The sequence below is a fragment of the Grampus griseus genome (genome assembly GCF_964374135.1).
Source record: "Grampus griseus genome assembly, chromosome: 17".
Classification (NCBI taxonomy): Eukaryota; Metazoa; Chordata; class Mammalia; order Artiodactyla; family Delphinidae; genus Grampus; species Grampus griseus.
This window is the reverse complement of record NC_139011.1, coordinates 19,962,698-19,982,818: the sequence shown is the minus strand read 5'-3', so window position 1 is coordinate 19,982,818 and position 20,121 is coordinate 19,962,698. Positions and strand designations below refer to the sequence as shown.

The window sequence follows — 20,121 nt, the reverse complement described above, 5'->3', positions numbered from 1 at the left end:
ACAATTAGGTTGCTAAGCAATTGACTGAATTTTAGGGGTGAAACAGCTGCCCCCAAGTGGCCTTTCTCTGTATCCCAAGAAAGTGTCCATTTCTCACTATCCTCTGATATCTCTAGGACCTAGGATAACTGGTCCCAGCAGGTGCTAATAATTATTTTAGGAACGAATGTTATAGGCTTTAGATACCTACATATGAATAGCTCCTGAGAGCTCTGGATTTAGGGTGGCCCTGTAAAGTCTAGGAATTAGTTATGCACAGTAGGTAAGGAAAAAGTCAATTCCACCAGCACGTGGGGAATGGTAATAAGATAATGAGTGTAGCTAGACTTCATGTAGAAGCCAACTAGCCGGAGTCATTTATTGCTCACTGGATCTTTCAGGGAGGCTTATGAAACAAAACGGAACACGGAGGTGCAAAGGACCCAGCCTTTGACCAATGGCAGGTTAGAAATACATTCATTCATCGACAAGCATCAACTGTGCTAGACGCTGGTCTGCCTCATAGATCCCAGGGACTTGGCTGAGGCTAAGTGAAAGCTTACCTAGCTATAATCTTTATCATTCTGGATCAGTGTTTGCATTCTGGATCGGGATTTTAATACAAGTAGTTCTCTAAAGGATGTTGGACAGTACACAGACCTGGCCTTAAATATCACTGACCTCACTAGGGATCATTCTCTTTCACTTCTCTTTCAATCTCTCAGATTATGTGAAGGGGAGAGCCTTGATTTTGTATGTGTGATTTAACATCTTCCTAACACCTGCTAACATGATCTTTGACAAAGAGAGGGCTTCCTTCAGCCTCGGAACTGTCATTGGAAAGCAGAATTTTCATCTAGCATATAATAACTGCTGTGTTTTACTTTTTTTATATTTAAGGTTACCTTTATTTTATGACAAATAAATTATGGCAAAAATACATTCTATTTTCTGTAGTAATACCTAGATTGCTTTTAAAACAAATTTGAGTTAATAAAAACCTGGGTCATTATTTACAACTGCCAAGATACAGAAGCAACTTAAATGTCCATCAATAGATGAATCGATAAAGAAGATGTGGTGTGTGTGTATATATATATATATATATATATATAATGAAATACTACTCATCCATAAAAAAGAACGAAATTTTGCCATTTGCAGCAACATGGATAGACTTTGAGGGAGTTATGCTAAGTGAAATAAGTCAGAGAAAGACATATACTGTATGATATCACTTACATGTGGAATCTAAAAAATACAACAAACTAGTGACCATAACAACAAAGAAGCAGACTTGCAGATATACAGAACAGACTAGTGGTTACCAGTGGGGAGACGGAAGAGGGGAGGGGCATGATAGGAGGAGGGGACTATGAGGTACACACTAATAGGTATAAAATAAGCTACAAGAATATACTGTACAAAACCGGAATACAGCCAATGTTTTATAATAACTATAAATGGAGTATAAGCTTTAAAAATCGTGTCTCACTATACTGTACACCTGTAACTTACAATATTGTACATCAACTATACTTCAATAAAATGGGTCCATTTCAAGAAAAATTAAGGAAACAATAATACAGATGGTAATAGTAAAAATAGTGGAAGTGAAATGCAGGTGATTCAAGTCTAGAAAACAGTGTTCAGGTGTTATTTTTTATTAGTATATTTTGAATTGTATGATTCTTTGGACCATCACTTATAAAATAATTACAAATAAAACATCATTTTTTTACTTTGTGCTGTGGTATTTTTTTTTCTTTCACTCTCAGGAGTGGCAGATTGTATTTTTCCAAAGATGATTTTATATATGCACAGATACATACATACACACATACATATCTCCTTTTCACTGATTGTGACTTTCATTCCTCCACCGATATTTGGGGTTGATGTTGTCTCTGTTTGAATTCTGACAGGGTTCACGGACGGCCTGGCCAATGGAGTACAGCAGAATTGATGCTATCTGTGACTTCTGAGGCTACATCAGAAAAGAGACAGAGTTTCTGCCTGGCTCACCCTCTCCGGCACTCACCTTCAGAACCTGGCCACTATATTGTGAGGAAGCTCTGACCACATGAAGAGACCAGGTAGAGGAGTTTTGGCCAATCCCCCAGCTTAAAGTCTCAGCTGACAGCTACCACCAACCCTATCAACTGTCAGACAAATGAGTAACCAAGCTTTAGATGATTCCAGCTACCAGGATTCAAATCTTCCAGCTCAGACTTCCAGATGCTATGATGCAGAGACACACATAATCCACTAGCAATATGTATAGTTGTCTTCCACCATTAAGTGTTGGGGTAATTTGTTTTGCAACCCTAGTAACTAGAACACTCAGTGAGGATACAATAGTTATGACTGTGCTCCCCGGAGTGCCTTGCACTTAACAGATGCTCTACAGAGCCACAATGAACAAGCGAAGAAATTAATGAAATCATTCTCACTGAGTCTGAGCTCACAGACCTGCCTTACTTTTAATCAGCAGCGAATTTCAAGTCTAGCCCTCGCTGCTCTACCCCGACTGTGTGCTGCTCACGTGGCTCCTGATCAAACTTGTCCGTCTCTCCCTTCCACTCTGCATACTCTAGTCACAGACTGCCAGCCATCTTCCCTCTAATCACTGCATACAACCATATCAATTGCTTTCCTAATTTTGATGAGAAAGAAGGGCCTCTGGCATGGATGGTGCAAATGAGTGCATGCTTTGTTGTTGTTTAGCTTTTTCCCTTTTGCTAGTCATCACTTTTCCCTCGCATGATTAGGAAACCAGAGTTTCAGCTCTTTTAGCTAGGAATGCACTTCCCACCATGTTTCACAAGTCAGCACCTCTGAATCTGCCTCCTTCCTGCTCTAAAATTTTCCTTCAGATTAGCTGAATGAGTTCTTAGCTGACACATCATTGCCCTGAAACCCCTTGCAAGTTTCTCGCAAGTAAAGCTAATCACATCTTTTGAAAACTCCTATAAACCAGTCACAGGAGGCTGTAAATTAGGAAGGGAAAGGCAAGAAGATAAATTGCTTATACCTCAATTTACCAAACTTCCTAGGAGGTCATTCTTTAACTTGCTCATTTCCTAGGAAATGGAACACCCTCAGCTCCAAGACAAGTCTCATCAACTGGAGATTCGGGGGAGATTAATCCAAACACACCAAGTCAACTCAGAATACATCCTCACCAGCTTACCATGTACTCTTGTGTTATAAATTTCCTTTGATTATAAATCCAGGTGTTCCGAGGCTAACAATCCAGGTGTTGCTTTGCTTTGCCTTCACAATATACTCTTACTCAGCAGTAATTTGGTGTTACATGCTTGGACAGCAATAAACACAAAGCTTCAGGTACAGATTTTTAAGACCACATGAACCTACGGGGATCTGCCTCCATGTAAACAGGCATAACAAATACAGTGGGGAGGGATAGATTCCTACCATTAATAAGCCCTGTCTGTCTCTTACTCAGATAGTGATACATGTATCGGCCCCATTTATCAACTGATTCTTAGCTTTGGCTCTAATATGAACTTGTTATTAGTTTGTTACACATTAACTTTTTTTTTATCTGAATAATTATTTTCCTAACATCTTTATTGCAGTATAATTGCTTTACAAAGGTGTGTTAGTTTCTGCTGTATAACAAAGTGAATCAGCCATACATATACATATGTCCCCAGATCCCCTCCCTCTTGCATCTCCCTCCCACCCTCCCTATCCCACCCCTCTAGGTGGTCACAAAGCACCGAGCTGATCTCCCTGTGCTATGCGGCTGCTTCCCACTAGCTATCTATTTTACATTCGGTAGTGTATGTATGTCCATGCCACTCTCTCACTTTGTCCCGGCTTCCCCTTCCCCCTCCCCGCATCCTCAAGTCCGTTCTCTACGTCTACGTCTTTATTCCTGTCCTGCCCCTAGGTTCTTCAGAACCATGTTTTCTTTTTTTAGATTCCATACATATGCGTTAGCCTACGGTATGTGTTGTTCTTTCTGACTTACCCCACTCCGTATGACAGTCTCTGGGTCCACCCACCTCACTACCAGGACATGGAAGCCCCCTGAGCGTCCATTGACAGACGATGGATAAAGAAGATGCGGCCCATGTACACAGGGGACTATTACTCAGCCATACACACTAACTTGTGAAGAGCCGTCGTGGACTTCAGCTGCCTCAGTGCGTGCTGCCGAGATTCTCTAGTCTCAGAGCAGACTTTTGTTTGTTCCGCCTCAGCTGCTCGCCTAGCAGCCCAGGTCAACCTGTGCTCCTCTCCCTTCTGTCACGATGCCCCCAACCCCAACAGCAACCAGGCTTGGGGAGTGAATGCCATAATCAGGCTCTTTTCTTTCTTTCTTTTTCGTTTTTTAATCGAAGTAGAGTTGATCTACAATGGTGTGCCAATCTCTGCTGTGCAGCAAAGTGACTCAGTCAGCCATAAAAAAAGAACTAAATAACGCCATTTGCAGCAACATGGATGCAACTAGAGAGGATCATACTAAGTGAAGGAAGTCAGCAAGAGAGAGACACCCACCGTATGCTATCACTTATCCGTGGAATCTAAAAGATGGCACAAATGAACCTATGTATAAAGCAGAAACATAACCTGATTTCTGATTTCCACGGGCCATTTGGAACAAGCACGTGTTAAACGCACATCAATCTCTTTATCACATTGTCCCGCTGGGAGGTGCAGAGTTGTCCAGTCTTCGTAGCTCCATAGTGTTACTTCAACTCTCCTCCTTTCCTCTGCCACCCAACACTCATGCCTCTCTCCGCACCCAACGGTAGGTAATTTTCTCGAATGTGCTGCATTTTATTTCTCCCCCACAGAAGGAGCCTAAACTGAAATAACAGTTTGTAAAGCAAAGAGATAGTATTTCATATTCAGTAGAAAATAATAAAAAAAAATCTTGCCCAAGGCAAACATCAGAAAAAGCACTTGCCCCATTTCTTTCTCTACACTCAGGCCTGCTACATCATTCTCTGGATTTCCATCCCTGGAGACACTTTTGGTTTGTTCTGCTGCCCCTGAAAGAGGCCGGAGGCAGTTGTTACCTTCCCCATGCATTGTAACACCACGCGGAATTCTAGGCATTTTCTTTCTGAATTGGTCCTGGCCTTTCTATAGACAATCTGAATGTGTATTTCAGATGCCTTCACGTTCTGTTTTTTTTTTTTCTTTTAGCATCTTTATTGGAGTATAATTGCTTTACAATGGTGTGTTAGTTTCTGCTTTATAACAAAGGGAATCAGTTATACATATACATATGTTCCCATATCTCTCCTCTCTTCTGTCTCCTTCCCTCCCACCCTCCCTATCCCACCCCTCTAGGTGGTCACAAAGCACCGAGCTGATCTCCCTGTGCTATGAGGCTGCTTCCCACTAGCTATGTTTTACATTTGGTAGTGTATAGGGGCAGGACAGGAATAAAGACACAGACATAGAGAATGGACTTGAGGACACAGGGAGGGGGAAGGGTAAGCTGGGGAGTGAGGGAGTAGCATTGACATATACACACTTTCTGTTTTACAGAGACCTCACTTTATGCAAAAGACACATTACATTCCTGAGGGAAAAGTTGTTTGCAAATTGCTTTATTTTGCAAGTAATTCCTACTTTAATTTACCCTTATTCAATAATTTCAGCTACATTTTACAGTAACTTCTGATTTGTATTTAACTGGAAAGAGTTCTCAAGTTTTAAGTTCTTTAAGGTAAACCTGAAGCATTTCTGCTAAGTAATAAAAAATGTTTTAAAGAAGTTTGATATTGAAAGAACATATCAATATTACAAAGTGCTTTTAAAGTTAAATTTTATCTTGTAATTCAATTATCCCTTATTTGTTTTGCAATATAAATTCTCTTTTAAATTACTGTGTTTTGATTTATAAGAGAATGCTGAAATTTTAAGTCCCCAGTAGTTGTACAAACTCTTAAGGAGCTAAGCTTACATGAAGCCCAGTGGTTGATTGTGAAAAAATAGAGAAAGCAAAGACTGTTGTTTATTTCCACTGGCAGGACAAAGCAAGCTTTATGGCCAAATATCAGGAAGTGGTAAACATACTTGCAGCATCTCATTATAAGCAAGCATTTGCAAACTCTAAAAATGCTTCTTCCTTCTCTTACCATCTTGCAATGTTTTTTCTTTAGTTCTAGGTCTTCTTTTTATTGGCTTCTATTGTGTCATCTTACTCAAGATTGGAAAAAGGAGGGAAGAGAGGGGAGAGGGGAGAGAAACACACACACAAACAATAACCTATTAATGTATATTTTAGCAGCTTTTATGCTATTTACCAAAAAAAAGGGCCTCTAATTATCAAGAAGGATGGGCTAGTTCACAGAATACTTGGCATTTAATTAAATAATTCTTAAGTACTAATAATGCCCTCTTCTGCGACCTGAACTCTTTCATGGGAAAACTGGTTAGACAAATTTTAAAAGGTATCTCTTCTATTGTATTCTATCCCCAGGGTAGTTTATAACATCCACCTGGTCACTTTTGGGTTCAACCCAAAATATCTTATGATGAATGACACTCTTAAACCTCTTGTCTTCCCAAGAGAGGATATCTCACTGCTAGAAAGTTTCCAGGTAGAAGCTGAACACCTTTCCTCTTGGATGAATGATTCATTTCTTTCACATTTTCTAACTTTGACCACTGCTTTAATATCACCTGGATCACTTTATGCTTCCTAATTTGTGACGCTGATCTCTTCTGAGCAGTATGACACCTCTGAGTAGCAGTAGTGGCTAAGCAACTTCAGTAATTTTTCCAAGTATACAGTGTGGCACTGATTAGATTCTTCAATTGTTTTCCATACAGCAACTGTTTTAGATCTTTGACTTTCCAGTCTCCTCCACAGGGCATTGTAGCTTGTTAATATTTCCTTCAAAAGGCAGGGTCTTAAATATGATGAATGAAATGTGTTATTAAGCCTAAACCTTCATTATTACTGAGTCATATCATCATTGACTATACAGGACTTAGGGGCAAGTTCTAAAACTTTGTGTTTTCTTTAAATGAATTTCTGTCAAGCTACAGCTCTCTTATCCTGAAGGTAGATTTCTGTGAACCTCAATTTTGCAGGTTTCAATTCATCATTTGAGATCCTTATTAAACAGGGTACTTGGTTATTCTCCCATATCTGCCCCACCCATGTAAAGAAAAGGTCTCTGAGGTCCTCAATAACTTTAAAGACTGTAACAGGGTCCTGGGATTAAAAGTTTGAGAACCACTGTTTTAAGGCATCATCATGGTGGTGTCATTGAAGGAAAAAAAGACATCTGGCTTGACATAATTGTTTTCCCTTAATTTGTCCATATTGAATTTTTGATGGCTTTTTTCCTTCCTAAATGCTCAGAATCACAGAAACTGAAAGTGTGAAGGAATCTAAATAGTCAGTATGTTCAAGTTTAAACCCAAGGCAAGAGTCCAATCCACTTTAAGACATCTATCCATAAAATGGTGACTAGTAAACCTGGGCCATGATGGATATATCAAGGGTGTGTGTGTGTAAACAACTTGACTTGAATACATAAAAAGCAAATGTCAATCCCTTAACTGAAAATAATGACTACATTTTTCTTTTCTCTTTTTTTTTGAAGCTGCACAAGAGCTAAAGAAATCTAGATCTAGATCTGAGAAAATGATGATCTAGATTCAAGACCCTCCCTGAAAATTTACAGCATTAGAAAATGCATCCTGCAAAACACACCATTATTCCATCGCTATAAGCGTTAGTAGTTTAAAATGGTCCTTTGTGTCAAAGCCAAAGTCAGACTTCCATCATCTTTCTCACTGATTTTTGAGTCCTACTTCTGGAGCAATTCAAGACAAATCTCACTACCCACTGCACTGATTTCCAGTCCACACATCACACTGGTGCTGTCCGTGGGATCACGTCTTTTAATTGTATGTCTCTCTCTGTTGCCTCCCCAGAGTAAAGAATCAAATATACAACTGATCACTTCACAGTTCCATCTGCAAACCTAGGAAACTTTTCTATTTCAACTTGTCCAAAAATGAGCTCCTGTTCTTCCTCTCAAAACTGTCTTCTAGGGCTTCCCTGGTGGCGCAGTGGTTGAGAGTTCGCCTGCCGATGCAGGGGACACGGGTTCGTGCCCTGGTCCGGGAAGATCCCACATGCCGCGGAGCGGCTGGGCCCGTGAGCCATGGCTGCTGAGCCTGTGCATCCGGAGCCTGTGCTCTGCAACGGGAGAGGCCACAACAGTGAGAGGCCCGCGTACAGCAAAAAAACCCCCAAAAAACGTTTAACACAGCCTTAAGCAATCTGAGCACGTAGTATCTTTGATGCCACCTTTACTACTACTCTTTCCTTACTACATGTGCTCCCACTATACCAGCCTTCCTGCTGTTGCTCACAAATGCCAACTATATCCGCTCCTCGTTTTGCCTGAAATGGTCTTCTCCCAGATACCCACACAGCTAATTCCCTCACTTCCTTCCAGCCTTTGTTCAAATACTACCTTTTCAATAAGTCCTATCTTAATCTCCCTAATTAAAAATGCAACATTCTTCCCTCAGGCTTCCAACACTCATTAATTACCTTGTTCCACTGCTTCCTTCTCCATTGTAAGTATCCTCTAACACACTACAGAGCTAACTTATTTTGTCTTTTGTTTATTATCTGTTTCTTTCCACTGGCTTGCAACCTCCACAAGGGCAAGGATTTTTTTTATTTCACTAAGAATCCCACACTTTAGAACAATGCCTGGCACATAGCAACAATAATTTGCTGAAGGAATGAAACAACGGTCTGTCCATCATATATCACGGCTCCTATAGCCTTGAGTGTCAGAAAACTGGTTCAAGTCCCAGCTGTGCTTTTGACATTCACAGGTTGGGAGTAAAACAGGCTTTCCTCCAATTAGATTTCTCTCATATTGAGCCAAAAATGCAGCGACTTTCCAACACTATAATTCTTAGCAAGATAGCTCACATCTCTGATCCTCACTTTTTTTCTTTTTTGAATGACATGAAGAGTGATATAATGAAAGAACTTGGCACTTGGAATCTTGCAGACCTGGACTGAAGGCTGGCTCTGGAGTTCACTAGCACTGTGACCTTGGGAAGGTCACTAAACCTTTCTAAACATGCTCCTCAATATGCTGGAAACAATTCCTATCTTGTCCTTGGTAGAAGGATTAGAAGTAGTTTATCTAAATGCTTAAAAGTGCCTGCCACATAGATGTGCTCAGGAAGAGTTATCTCCACATCCCTTGAATGGCATCAGTACACTCTCCTGCTGGATTCCCAAGCCTGATTTGGGGAAGCAATAGTGCAGTGAACACAGACAGTCCTCGGAGTCCAGCTGACTTGAGCTGAGTTACAGGCATTGTGAGATGGTGTTAGGTGTACTGAGCTAAGACCTGAAGAAAAATAGCTGATAGGAAAGGAGAAGGATGAAAAGGCACTAGTGGAAAAGGTAGGTATAGGAGCGGGGAGAGAGTGAGAACATGTAGAAAAAGGAAAGAAAAAAAGATGGAAAAACAAAGATACCAAATTAGGAGACACAAGGCAATGGTCCTCCTTATTCAGGCCGGCTTTGCTGCAACTACACAAATATCACCTCATGTCTTCCAACAATAGGTTGTGCCAGTGGTTTTTCTCGGACTCGGAGTCAGCTCTTTCTTGTCTCCAGGACAGTCAGGCACAAAGTGTCCTAATTCCACACCAAAGATATGGCCCAGATCCCCCAGGCACCTAACTATTTATAAAGGTGCACATCTAGATGTGTGGACTCTACCACTTACAAGCTGTGAAGCAGATGCTCGCATGGAATGCTGGTTAGGATCTGCTGCATCCCAAATGTGCGCTACTGGGTATCAGGGCTTCTAACAATAAAACCTCATGGAGGGAATAAACAGACATGCGCAGGCAGTCAAGAGGAAACAAGATGCCTCTGGCATCCCAGATGGCTCTGGTTCCCAAGGCCTGCCTTTCTTATCAGCCCAGATTGTGGCACCTGTCAAGTGGAACACGAAGGGACAGGATCACACTGTACTGTGTGCCTGCTCATGGTACAGTGGGAAAACCCATCACTCATCCACCCAGATAAGCACACCCTACAGGGGAGATGCTATGCCTGCGAGGCGCCAAGGCACATGTACACTCGGAGCACGTACCCCTGCGTGAGTGCTGAATGAACAAAAGCAAAACTGAAAGCAAACAGGAACGAGAAAATTGGTTGTTGATCATCATTTCATAAGTTTACAAAAATTCCTTTGGAACAACAATGTGGTAGATTGATAACAAAAATGTCCTCAGTGCAAAAAAAAAAGAAAAAGAAAAAAAAATGACCCTTTGCAATATGACCTCAGGTCATTAGGTCACAAGGTAGCATCTATTTCTCCATCTCTTGAGTCTAGGGGAGGGAGAGAAAGGAGCTTGTGGCTTGCTTTGATCAAAAGAACAAGGCAGATGTAAACACTGCTATATTTAAAAAGGATAACCAACAAGGACCTACTGTAGAGCACAGGGAACTCTGCTCGGTATTACGTGGCAGCCTGGATGGGAGGGGAGTCTGGACACATGTATACATATGGCTGAGTTGCTTTGCTGTGCACCTGAAACTATCACAACATTGTTAATCGGATATACTCCAATATAAAATAAAAAGTAAAAAAAAAAAAAAATAACAAGGCAGAGGTGATGATGGGCCAGGTCCAGAGGCCCTCCGTGCTTGGACATTCTTCTTGCTCCCCTGAAATTGCTAGGAGAACAGGCCTGGTGAAGTTGGAGCAAATCAGGCTTTGGAATGTGGCAGGGGAGGATTAATGCCATTCTAGACATAATATTAGGTACATTTCTGTAACAGCATATGGGAAGAATTGTTTTAAGTACTTGAGATAAATTGTCTTTAACCTTCCCAACAATCTACAATCCTCCCAACAATCTACAAAGTAGTTATTATTTTCAGTTTATAGAGAAACAGGCTTAGAGGGGTAAAGTAACTCATCCAAGGTCACACTGCTAGTGAACTCAAACTCCATGCTTACTCCATGCTATCACTCTGGCCTGATGGACACGGGGAAAAACGTGGATCATGATATCACTTTGGCTTGACGGATGTAGGGAAAAAAAGATGTGACTTATCTTACTGAGGTTCTCAATGCTAGACTTCTGTGATTGAATCAATGAAGGTAAATCTGATCAAAAACAACTCTGCCTTTGTCATAAGCTGGGTATGCCAAGCTTAGATCTGGGATCAGCCCCAGTCATGAGACCTCTAGTCCAGGGCTCTTTCCATCCTCCTTATTATGGAAGGAGGCACATATTTTACACTGTACAGTGGGGCAATGCTCATCTCTGCCTCTCAACCACATGACCAATAAAATGTGAATAAAAACATCTCTCCCCATCTTACAAAGTTGTTGTGAAGATCAAATAAAATAATCAAAAGGCTGAGTGTTCACTTTGGATGATTTTACAGAAAAAGAGAGGGCCGACGGGTCCTAGGGAAATTGAGGGTACCATGCTATTGGGACTCAGGAGAAAACAAAAGCACTAAGAAAATGCTGCTGCAACTGTATTTAGCAGGGACAGGATGGGGCCTTGGGATTGGAGAGCCTAAAAACTCTAGAATCGGCCAGTCTATGTAAAGCTTCTAATACTAGTGTTAATTGGCTTTAAAATTCAAGCCTACATAAAGGATAGTCATTCTCCAGGTCCACGACTTCTCGGTGGCAAAATAATTTGTCTGTATATTCAACTGAGCCACATGACAACTTAATTCAGTGGGGGCTGTTATGGACTAAGTGTTTGTGTCCCCCAAAATACCCACGCTAGGGTATTACTATACAATGTTATTATACAATGTTACTATACATTGTATATACAATGTATATATACAATGCTACTACAATGTTACTACAATGTTACATTGTATATACAATGTTACTATACATTGTTATATACAATGTTACTATATTTGGAGGCAGAGATTTTATGGAAGTAATTAAGGTTAAATGAGGTCATAAAGTGGGGTCCTGATCCCATAGGATTACTGTCCTTGTAGAACAAGAGACAACAGAGAGCTCTTTGTATCTCTCTCCACAGGATGTGGACACAGCAAGAAGGTGGCTGTCTCCAAGCCAGGAAGAGAGCGCTCACCAGAATCTGCATGCTGGGACCCCGATCTTGAACTTCCAGCCCCCAGAGCTGTGACAAAATAAATTTCTGTTATTTGAGCTACACAGTTTGATGGGTTTTTGTTATGGCAGTTCAAGCTGACTAACAGAGGGGCAAACTTTAGTTCAGATAAATGGGTCAGGTGGACAAAATAGTGTGACAATCGAAGATTGATAGAGCTTTGAAAATCTTACTATTTACCTATAATAGGGAAGAGAATAAAATGGAGGTAAGATGCATTATATGATAAAAGCAAAAACATTTCCTTATATATTTACATATTCTTTTAAAAAACTTATTCATACAACTAAAGAAAATTTTACCAGGATTTATCTCATTAACACAATTACTTTTATCTTTATAAACTATTCTTCCAGAATCCATGTCCATGCACGTGTTTTTAAGGCCACATTCCCCTCTGAACAAAAAATTATGCATGTTTACTTGCTTACCAATTTAGGTCATTCTTATACTTCTATAGTCATACTGTCTATTTGTAACCTTCTTGTTGCTATCAAGGAAAGCATGCACATGTTTTTTTAAAAAGTTATACAAAAGAGCTTATAGTGAAAAATACAAGTTCCATCTCTTCTCACTGGAAACTATTGTTTCTTCAAAGTTGAACACATACACAGTCTAACTCAAATACCTCCCTTCTCCAACCCCAGTTGCAATTTCCAGGGCCAACCTCTTAATGGTTCCTCTTTCAGTCTCTTTAATTCATCAGACTTAGAGAATTACCTGTGGACACCCCGATGAGAAAGATGAGGAATTAGCACACACAATGCTACCTTTCTCCTTCATTTTCCTTCGTTTGTTCTTTGTATTATTAACTTTATCTCTTAATTAGTTATCTTTGTAGCCTTAATATACTTAAATATAGGATTTCCCAAATAAGCTCCTTTTAATTTTTTTCTATGGCTGTTAATTTCCTTCTTACATTTTCAACTCTTGTTCATCCCCTTCCAAGTCCCCCTTTGTCATCTATAGGATTATTTTTATACTGTCATGCTTAACAGTGCATATTCTGCCCTACAACCTCTATTTGATCTGCTATATTATGACTGCAGATTGATTCAAAGTTAAAAAAAAACAGTAACCAGCATTTACCTTATTATGACTGTTTAAGTACTGTTCAAATGTTGAGCCAGTTAGTCTGGTATGAATTATTTTTTCTTGTATCATATTCTCAGCAGTCCAATGTCATATCTGCTGAAAATCTCAAAGAAGTTTCCCAACATGGAAACGAAACAGACTTTCTTCTCTTACGTGCCAGCAGTTGCTTAAGTTCATTCCACAATTTAGCACGCTGTTCCTACATACCATCTGTATTTTCATCAACATTGGGGTCAATAAACTATGGCCTCTTGGACAAACTCCAGCGCACTACCTACTTCTGTGTGGTCCACAATCTAATTAATCATGGTTTTTATATATAAATGGTTGAAAAAAAACCCAAAAGAATAGTACTATGTTACGATGGGTAAAAGTTAAGTAAAAATCAAACTTCAGTATTCATGAAATTATACTGGAACATGGCTACGCCCATCTGCCTCCGTGCTACAAAGTCAGAGAGAATGATTTTGACAGAGACCGAATGGCTTGCAAAGCTGAGAATATTTACTACCTGGTTCTTCATAAAAAAGTTTGCCAACCCTTGTTATAAACGGTGAGAGATTTTTCTTCAATTTCATCTGCACAATCATCTACTAAATTTTAAAATTTATTTCAAAAATTGCATTTTAATTCCAACGGGCTGCCTTATTCTCTAATGTGTTCTTTTTTCTGAAGCTTCCAGGACTTTTTCTTTTTATTAATTTTATTTTTTTGGTGGTATGCGGCCCTCTCACTGCTGTGGCCTCTCCTGCCGCGGAGCACAGGCCCTGGACGCGCAGGCCCAGCAGCCATGGCCCACGGGCCCAGCTGCTCCGTGGCATGTGGGATCCTCCCGGACTGGGGCACGAACCCACGTCCCCTGCACCAGCAGGCAGATTCTCAACCACTGCGCCACCAGGGAAGCCCTCAGGACATTTTTTATAAAAAACATCTTTACTGGAGTATAATTGCTTTACAATGGTGTCTTACTTTCTGCTGTATAACAAAGGAAATCAGCTATATGTATACATATATCCCCATATCCCCCCGTTCTTGCATCTCCCTCCCACCCCTCTAGGTGGTCACAAAGCACCGAGCTGATCTCCCTGTGCTATGTCGCTGCTTCCCACTAGCTATCTATTTTACATTTGGTAATGTACATATGTCAATCCTACTCTCTCACTTCGTCCCAGTTTACACTTCCCCCGCCCCATGTCCTCAAGTCCATTCTCTAAGTCTGCGTCTTTATTCCTGTCCTGCCCCTAGGATCATCAGAACCATTTTTTTTTAGATTCCATATATATGTGTTAGCATATGGTATTTCTTTTTCTCTTTCTAACTTACTTCACTCTGTATGACAGAATCTAGGTCCATCCACCTCACTAAAAATAGCACAATTTCGTTTCTTTTTATGGCTGAGGAATATTCCATTGTCTATATGTGCCACATCTTCTTTACCCATTCATCTCTCGATGGACACTTAGGTTGCTTCCCTGTCCTGGCTATTGTAAATAGAGCTGCAATGAACGTTGTGGTACGTGACACTTTTTGAATTATGGTCTTCTCAGGGTATATGCCCAGTAGTGGGATTGCTGGGTCACATGGTAGTTCTATTTTTAGTTTTTTAAGGAACCTCCATACTGTTCTCCATAGTGGCTGTATTAATTTACATTCCCACCAACAGTGCAAGAGGGTTCCCTTTTCTCCACACCCTCTCCAGCATTTATTGTTTGCAGATTTTTTGATGATGGCCATTCTGACTGGTGTGAGGTGATACCTCATTGTAGTTTTGATTTGCATTTCTCTAATGATTAGTGATGTTGAGCATCCTTTCACTTGTTTGTTGGCAATCTGTATATGTTCTTTGGAGAAATGTCTATTTAGGTCTTCTGCCCATTTTTGGATTGGGTTGTTTGTTTTTTTGATATTGAACTGCATGAGCTGCTTGTATATTTGGAGAATAATCCTTTGTCAGTTGCTTCATTTGCAAATATTTTCTCCCATTCTGAGGGCTGTCTTTTCATCTTCTTTATGGTTTCCTTTGCTGTGCAAAAGCTTTTAAGCTTCATTAGGTCCCATTTGTTTATTTTTGTTTTTATTTCCATTTCTCTACAGGGTAGGTCAAAAAGGATCTTGCTGTGATTTATGTCATAGAGTGTTCTGCCTATGTTTTCCTCTAAGAGTTTGATAGTGTCTGGCCTTACACTAGGTCTTTAATCCATTTTGAGTTTATTTTTGTGTATGGTGTTAGGGAGTGTTCTAATTTCATTTTTACATGTAGCCGTCCAGTTTTCCAAGCACCACTTATTGAAGAGGATGTCTTTTCTCCACTGTATATTCTTGCCTGCTTTATGAAAGATAAGGTGACCATATGTGCGTGGGTTAATCTCTGGGCTTGGTATCCTGTTCCACTGATCTATATTTGTTTTTGTGCCAGTACCATACTGTTTTGATTACTGTAGCTCTGGAATATAGCCTGAAGTCAGGGAGCCTGATTCCTCCAGCTCCATTTTTCTTTCTCAAGATTGCTTTGGCTATTTGGTCTTTTGTGTTTCCATACAAATTGTGAAATTTTTTGTTCTAGTTCTGTGAAAAATGCCATTGGTAGCTTGATAGAGATTGCACTGAATCTGTAGATTGCTTTGGGTAGTATAGTCATTTTCACAATGTTGAGTCTTCCAATCCAAGAAAATGGTATATCTCTCCATTTGTTTGTATCATCTTTAATTTCTTTCATCAGTGTCTTATAGTTTTCTGCATACAGGTCTTTTGTCTCCTTAGGTAGGTTTATTCCTAGATACTTTATTCTTTTTATTTCAATAGTAAATGGGAGTGTTTCCTCAATTTCTCTTTCGAATTTTTCATCATTAGTGTACAGGAATGCAAGAGATTTCTGTGCATTAATTTTGTATCCTGCTACTTTACCAAATTCATTGATTAGCGCTAATAGTTTTCTGGTAGCATCTTTAGGATTCTCTGTGTATAGTATCATGTCATCTGCAAACAGTGACAGCTTTACTTCTTCTTTTCCGATTTGGATTCCGTTTATTTCTTTTCCTTCTCTGATTGCTGTGGCTAAAGCTTCCAAAACTATGTTGAATAATAGTGGTGTGAGTGAACATCCTTGTCTTGTGCTTGATTTTAGAGGAGATGGTTTCAGTTTTTCACCATTGAGAACAATGTTGGCTGTGGGTTTGTCATATATGGCCATTATCATGTTCACGTAAGTTCCCTCGATGCCTCCTTTCTGGAGGGATTTTATCATAAATGGGTGTTGAATTTTGTCGAAAGCTTTTCTGCATCTATTGAGATTATCATATGGTTTTCCTCCTTCAGTTGGTTTATATGGTGTATCACATTTATTGATTTGCGTATATTGAAGAATCCTTGCATTCCTGGGATAAAATCCACTTGATCATGGTGTATGATCCTTTCAATGTGCTGTTGGATTCTGTTTGCTAGTATTTTGTTGAGGATTTTTGCACCTATATTCATCAGTGATATTGGCCTGTAGTTTTCTTCCTTTGTGACATCTCTGTCTGTGACATCTCTGTCTGCAGGGTGATGGTGGCCTCGTAGAATGAGTTTGAGAGTGTTCCTCCCTCTGCTATATTTTGGAAGAGTTTGAGAAGGATACGTGTTAGCTCTTCTCTAAATGTTTGATAGAATTCGCCTGTGAAGTCATCTGGTCCTGGGCTTTTGTTTGTTGGAAGATTTTAAATCACAGTTTCAATTTCAGTGCTTGTGATTGGTCTGCTTATATTTTCTATTTCTTCCTGGTTCAGTCTTGGAAGGTTTTGCTTCTAAGAATTTGTCCATTTCTTCCAGGTTGTTCATTTTATTGGCCTATAGCTGTTTGCAGTAATCTCTCATGATCATTTGTATTTCTGCAGTGTCAGTTGTTACTTCTTTTTCATTTCTAATTCTGTTGATTAGAGTCTTCTCCCTTTTTTTCTTGATGTGTCTGGCTAGGGATTTATCAATTTTGTTTATATTCTCAAAGAACCAGCTTTTAGTTTTATTGATCTTTGCTATTGTTTCCTTCATTTCTTTTTCATTTATTTCTGATCTGACCTTTATGATTTCTTACCTTTGGTTAACTTCGAGGTTTTCTTTTTTTGTTGTTGTTGTTCTTCTTTTCTAATTGCTTTAGGTGTATAGTTAGGTTGTTTATTTGAGATATTTCTTGTTTCTTGAGGTAGGATTGTATTGCTATAAACTTCCCTCTTAGAACTGCTTTTGCTGCATACCATAGGTTTTGGGTAATTGTGTTTCCACTGTCATTTGTTTCTAGGTATTTTTTGATTTCCTCTTTGATTTCTTCAGTGATCTCTTGGTTATTTAGTAGCATATGGTTTTGCCTCCATTTGTTTGTATTTTTTACAGGTTTTTTTCCCCTGTAATTGATATCTAGTCTCATAGCGTTGTGGTCAGAAGAGATACTTGATACAATTTCAATTTTCTTAAATTTACCAAGGCTTGATTTGTGACCCAAGATGTGATCTATCATGAAAAATGTTCCATGAGCACTTGAGAAGAAAGTGTATTCTGTTGCTTTTGGATGGAATGTCCTAAAAATATCAATTAAATCCATTTTGTTTAATGTGTCATTTAAAGCTTGTGTTTCCTTATTTCTTTTCATTTTGGATGATCTGTCCATTGGTGAAAGTGGGGTGTTAAGTACCCTACTATGACTGTGTTACTGTCATTTCCCCTTTTATGGCTATTAGCATTTGCCTTATGTATTGAGGTGCTCCTATGTTGGGTGCATAAATATTTACAATTGTTATATCTTCTTCTTGGATTGATCCCTTGATCATTATGTAGTGTCTTTCTTTGTATCTTGTAATAGTCTTTATTTTAAAGTCTATTTTGTCTGATATGAGAATTGTTACTCCAGCTTTTTTGTTGTTGTTGTTGCGGTATGTGGGCCTCTCACTGTTGTGGCCTCTCCTGTTGTGGAGCACAGGCTCCGGACGCGCAGCCTCTGCGGCCGTGGCTCACAGGCCCAGCCGCTCCGCAGCATGTGGTATCCTCCTGGACCGGGTCACGAACCCGTGTCCCCTGCATCGGCAGGTGGACTCTCAACCACTGCGCCACCAGGGAAGTCCCAGTTTTCTTCTGATTTCCATTGGCATGGAATACCTTTTTCATCCCCTCACATACATTCTGTATGAGTCCCTAGGTCTGAAGTGGGTCTCTTGTAGAAAGCATATATATGGGTCTTGTTTTTGTATCCATTCAGCCAGTCTATCTGGCTGGAACATTTAAGCCATTTACATTTAAGGTAATTATCAATATGTATGTCCCTATTACCATTTTCTTAATTGTTTTGGGTTTGTTTTTGTAGGTCTTTTCCTTCTCTTGTGTTTCCTGCCTAGAGAAGTTCTTTTAGCATTTGTTGTAAAGCTGGTTTGGTGGTGCTGAATTCTCTTAGCTTTTGCTTGTCTGTAAGTGTTTTAATTTCTCTGTCGAGTCTGAATGAGATCCTGCTGGGTACAGTAATCTTGGCTGTAGGTTTTTCCCTTTCATCCCTTTAAATATGTCCTGCCACACCCTTCTGGCTTGCAGAGTTTCTGCTGAAAGATCAGCTGTTAACGTTATGGGGATTCCCTTGTATGTTATTTGTTGCTTTTCCCTTGCTTTTTTTTTTTTTTTTTTTTTTTGCAGTACGCAGGCTTCTCACTGTTGTGGCCTCTCCTGTTGCTAAGCACAGGCTCCGGATGCGCAGGCTCAGTGGCCATGGCTTATAGGCCCAGCCGCTCCGTGGCATGTGGGATCTTCCCGGACCGGGGCACGAACCCGCGTCCCCTGCATCGGCAGGCGGACTCTCAACCACTGCGCCACCAGGGAAGCCCTCATTTCTTTTTTAAAGCTGAATAATATTCCATTGCTTGCATGTACCACAGTTTTGTTTTGTTTTGTTTTTTTAAATCCGTTTACCTACTGAAGGATATCTTGGTTCCTTCCAAGATTTTTGTTTCCAAGTTTTGGAAATCATGAATAAAGCTGCTATAAACATCTGTGTACAGGTTTTTGTATGGACGTAAGTTTTCAACTGCTTTGGAAAAATGGCAAGGGTAGCAACTGCTGGATAATAACTGGTAAAAGTATCTTCAGCTTTGTAAGAAACCACCACACCATCTCCCAAAGTGGCTATTCTATTTTGCATTTCCACCAGCAGTGAATGAGAGATCCTGCTGCTTCACATCCTTGTCAGCATCTGGTGTTGTCAGTACTCAGGATTTTGTCCATTCTAATAGGTATGTAATGGAATCTCACTGTTGTTTTCATTTTCATTTCTCTGATAACGTATGATATGGAGCATCTTTTCATATGCTTATTTGCCATATGGATATCCTCTTTACTGAGCTGTCTAGAAAAGTCCTTGGCCCATTTTTAAATTGGGTTTTGTTTTCTTTTGGTTGACTTTTAAGAGTCTTTGTATATTTTGAATAACAGTCCTTTATTACATATGTCTTCTGCAAATATTTTCTCCCAGATGGTGGCTTGTCTTTTCATTTTACTGATAGTATCTTTCACAGGGCAGAAATGTTTAATTTTAATGAAATCCAGCTTATCAATTATTTTTCATACAGATCATGCCTTTGTGTAGTATCTCAAAAGTCACTAGGAAACCCAAGACCATCTAGATTTTCTCCTAGATTCTAGGAGTATTACAGCTTTGCATTTTACATATAGGTATGTGATTCATTTTGAGTTAATTTTTATGAATGGTGTTAAATCTGAGTCTATGAGTTCATTCTTTTCAATATGAATACCCAGTTGTTCTAGCACTATTTATTGAAGAGACTATCTCTGCTCCATCATATTGCCTTTGCTCCTTTGTCAATCAGTGGACTATATTTGTGTGGGTCTGTTTCTGGGTTCAGTATT

At 39.7% G+C, this 20,121-nt stretch overlaps 1 protein-coding gene across 1 annotated transcript in view; it reads right to left on the bottom strand.

Annotated features, from left to right (window-relative positions):
- The window catches only part of SAMD12 (sterile alpha motif domain containing 12), a 399,280-nt gene that overhangs the window by 219,933 nt on the left and 159,226 nt on the right, over positions 1–20,121 (bottom strand). The gene's annotated exons all lie outside the window — the stretch shown is intronic.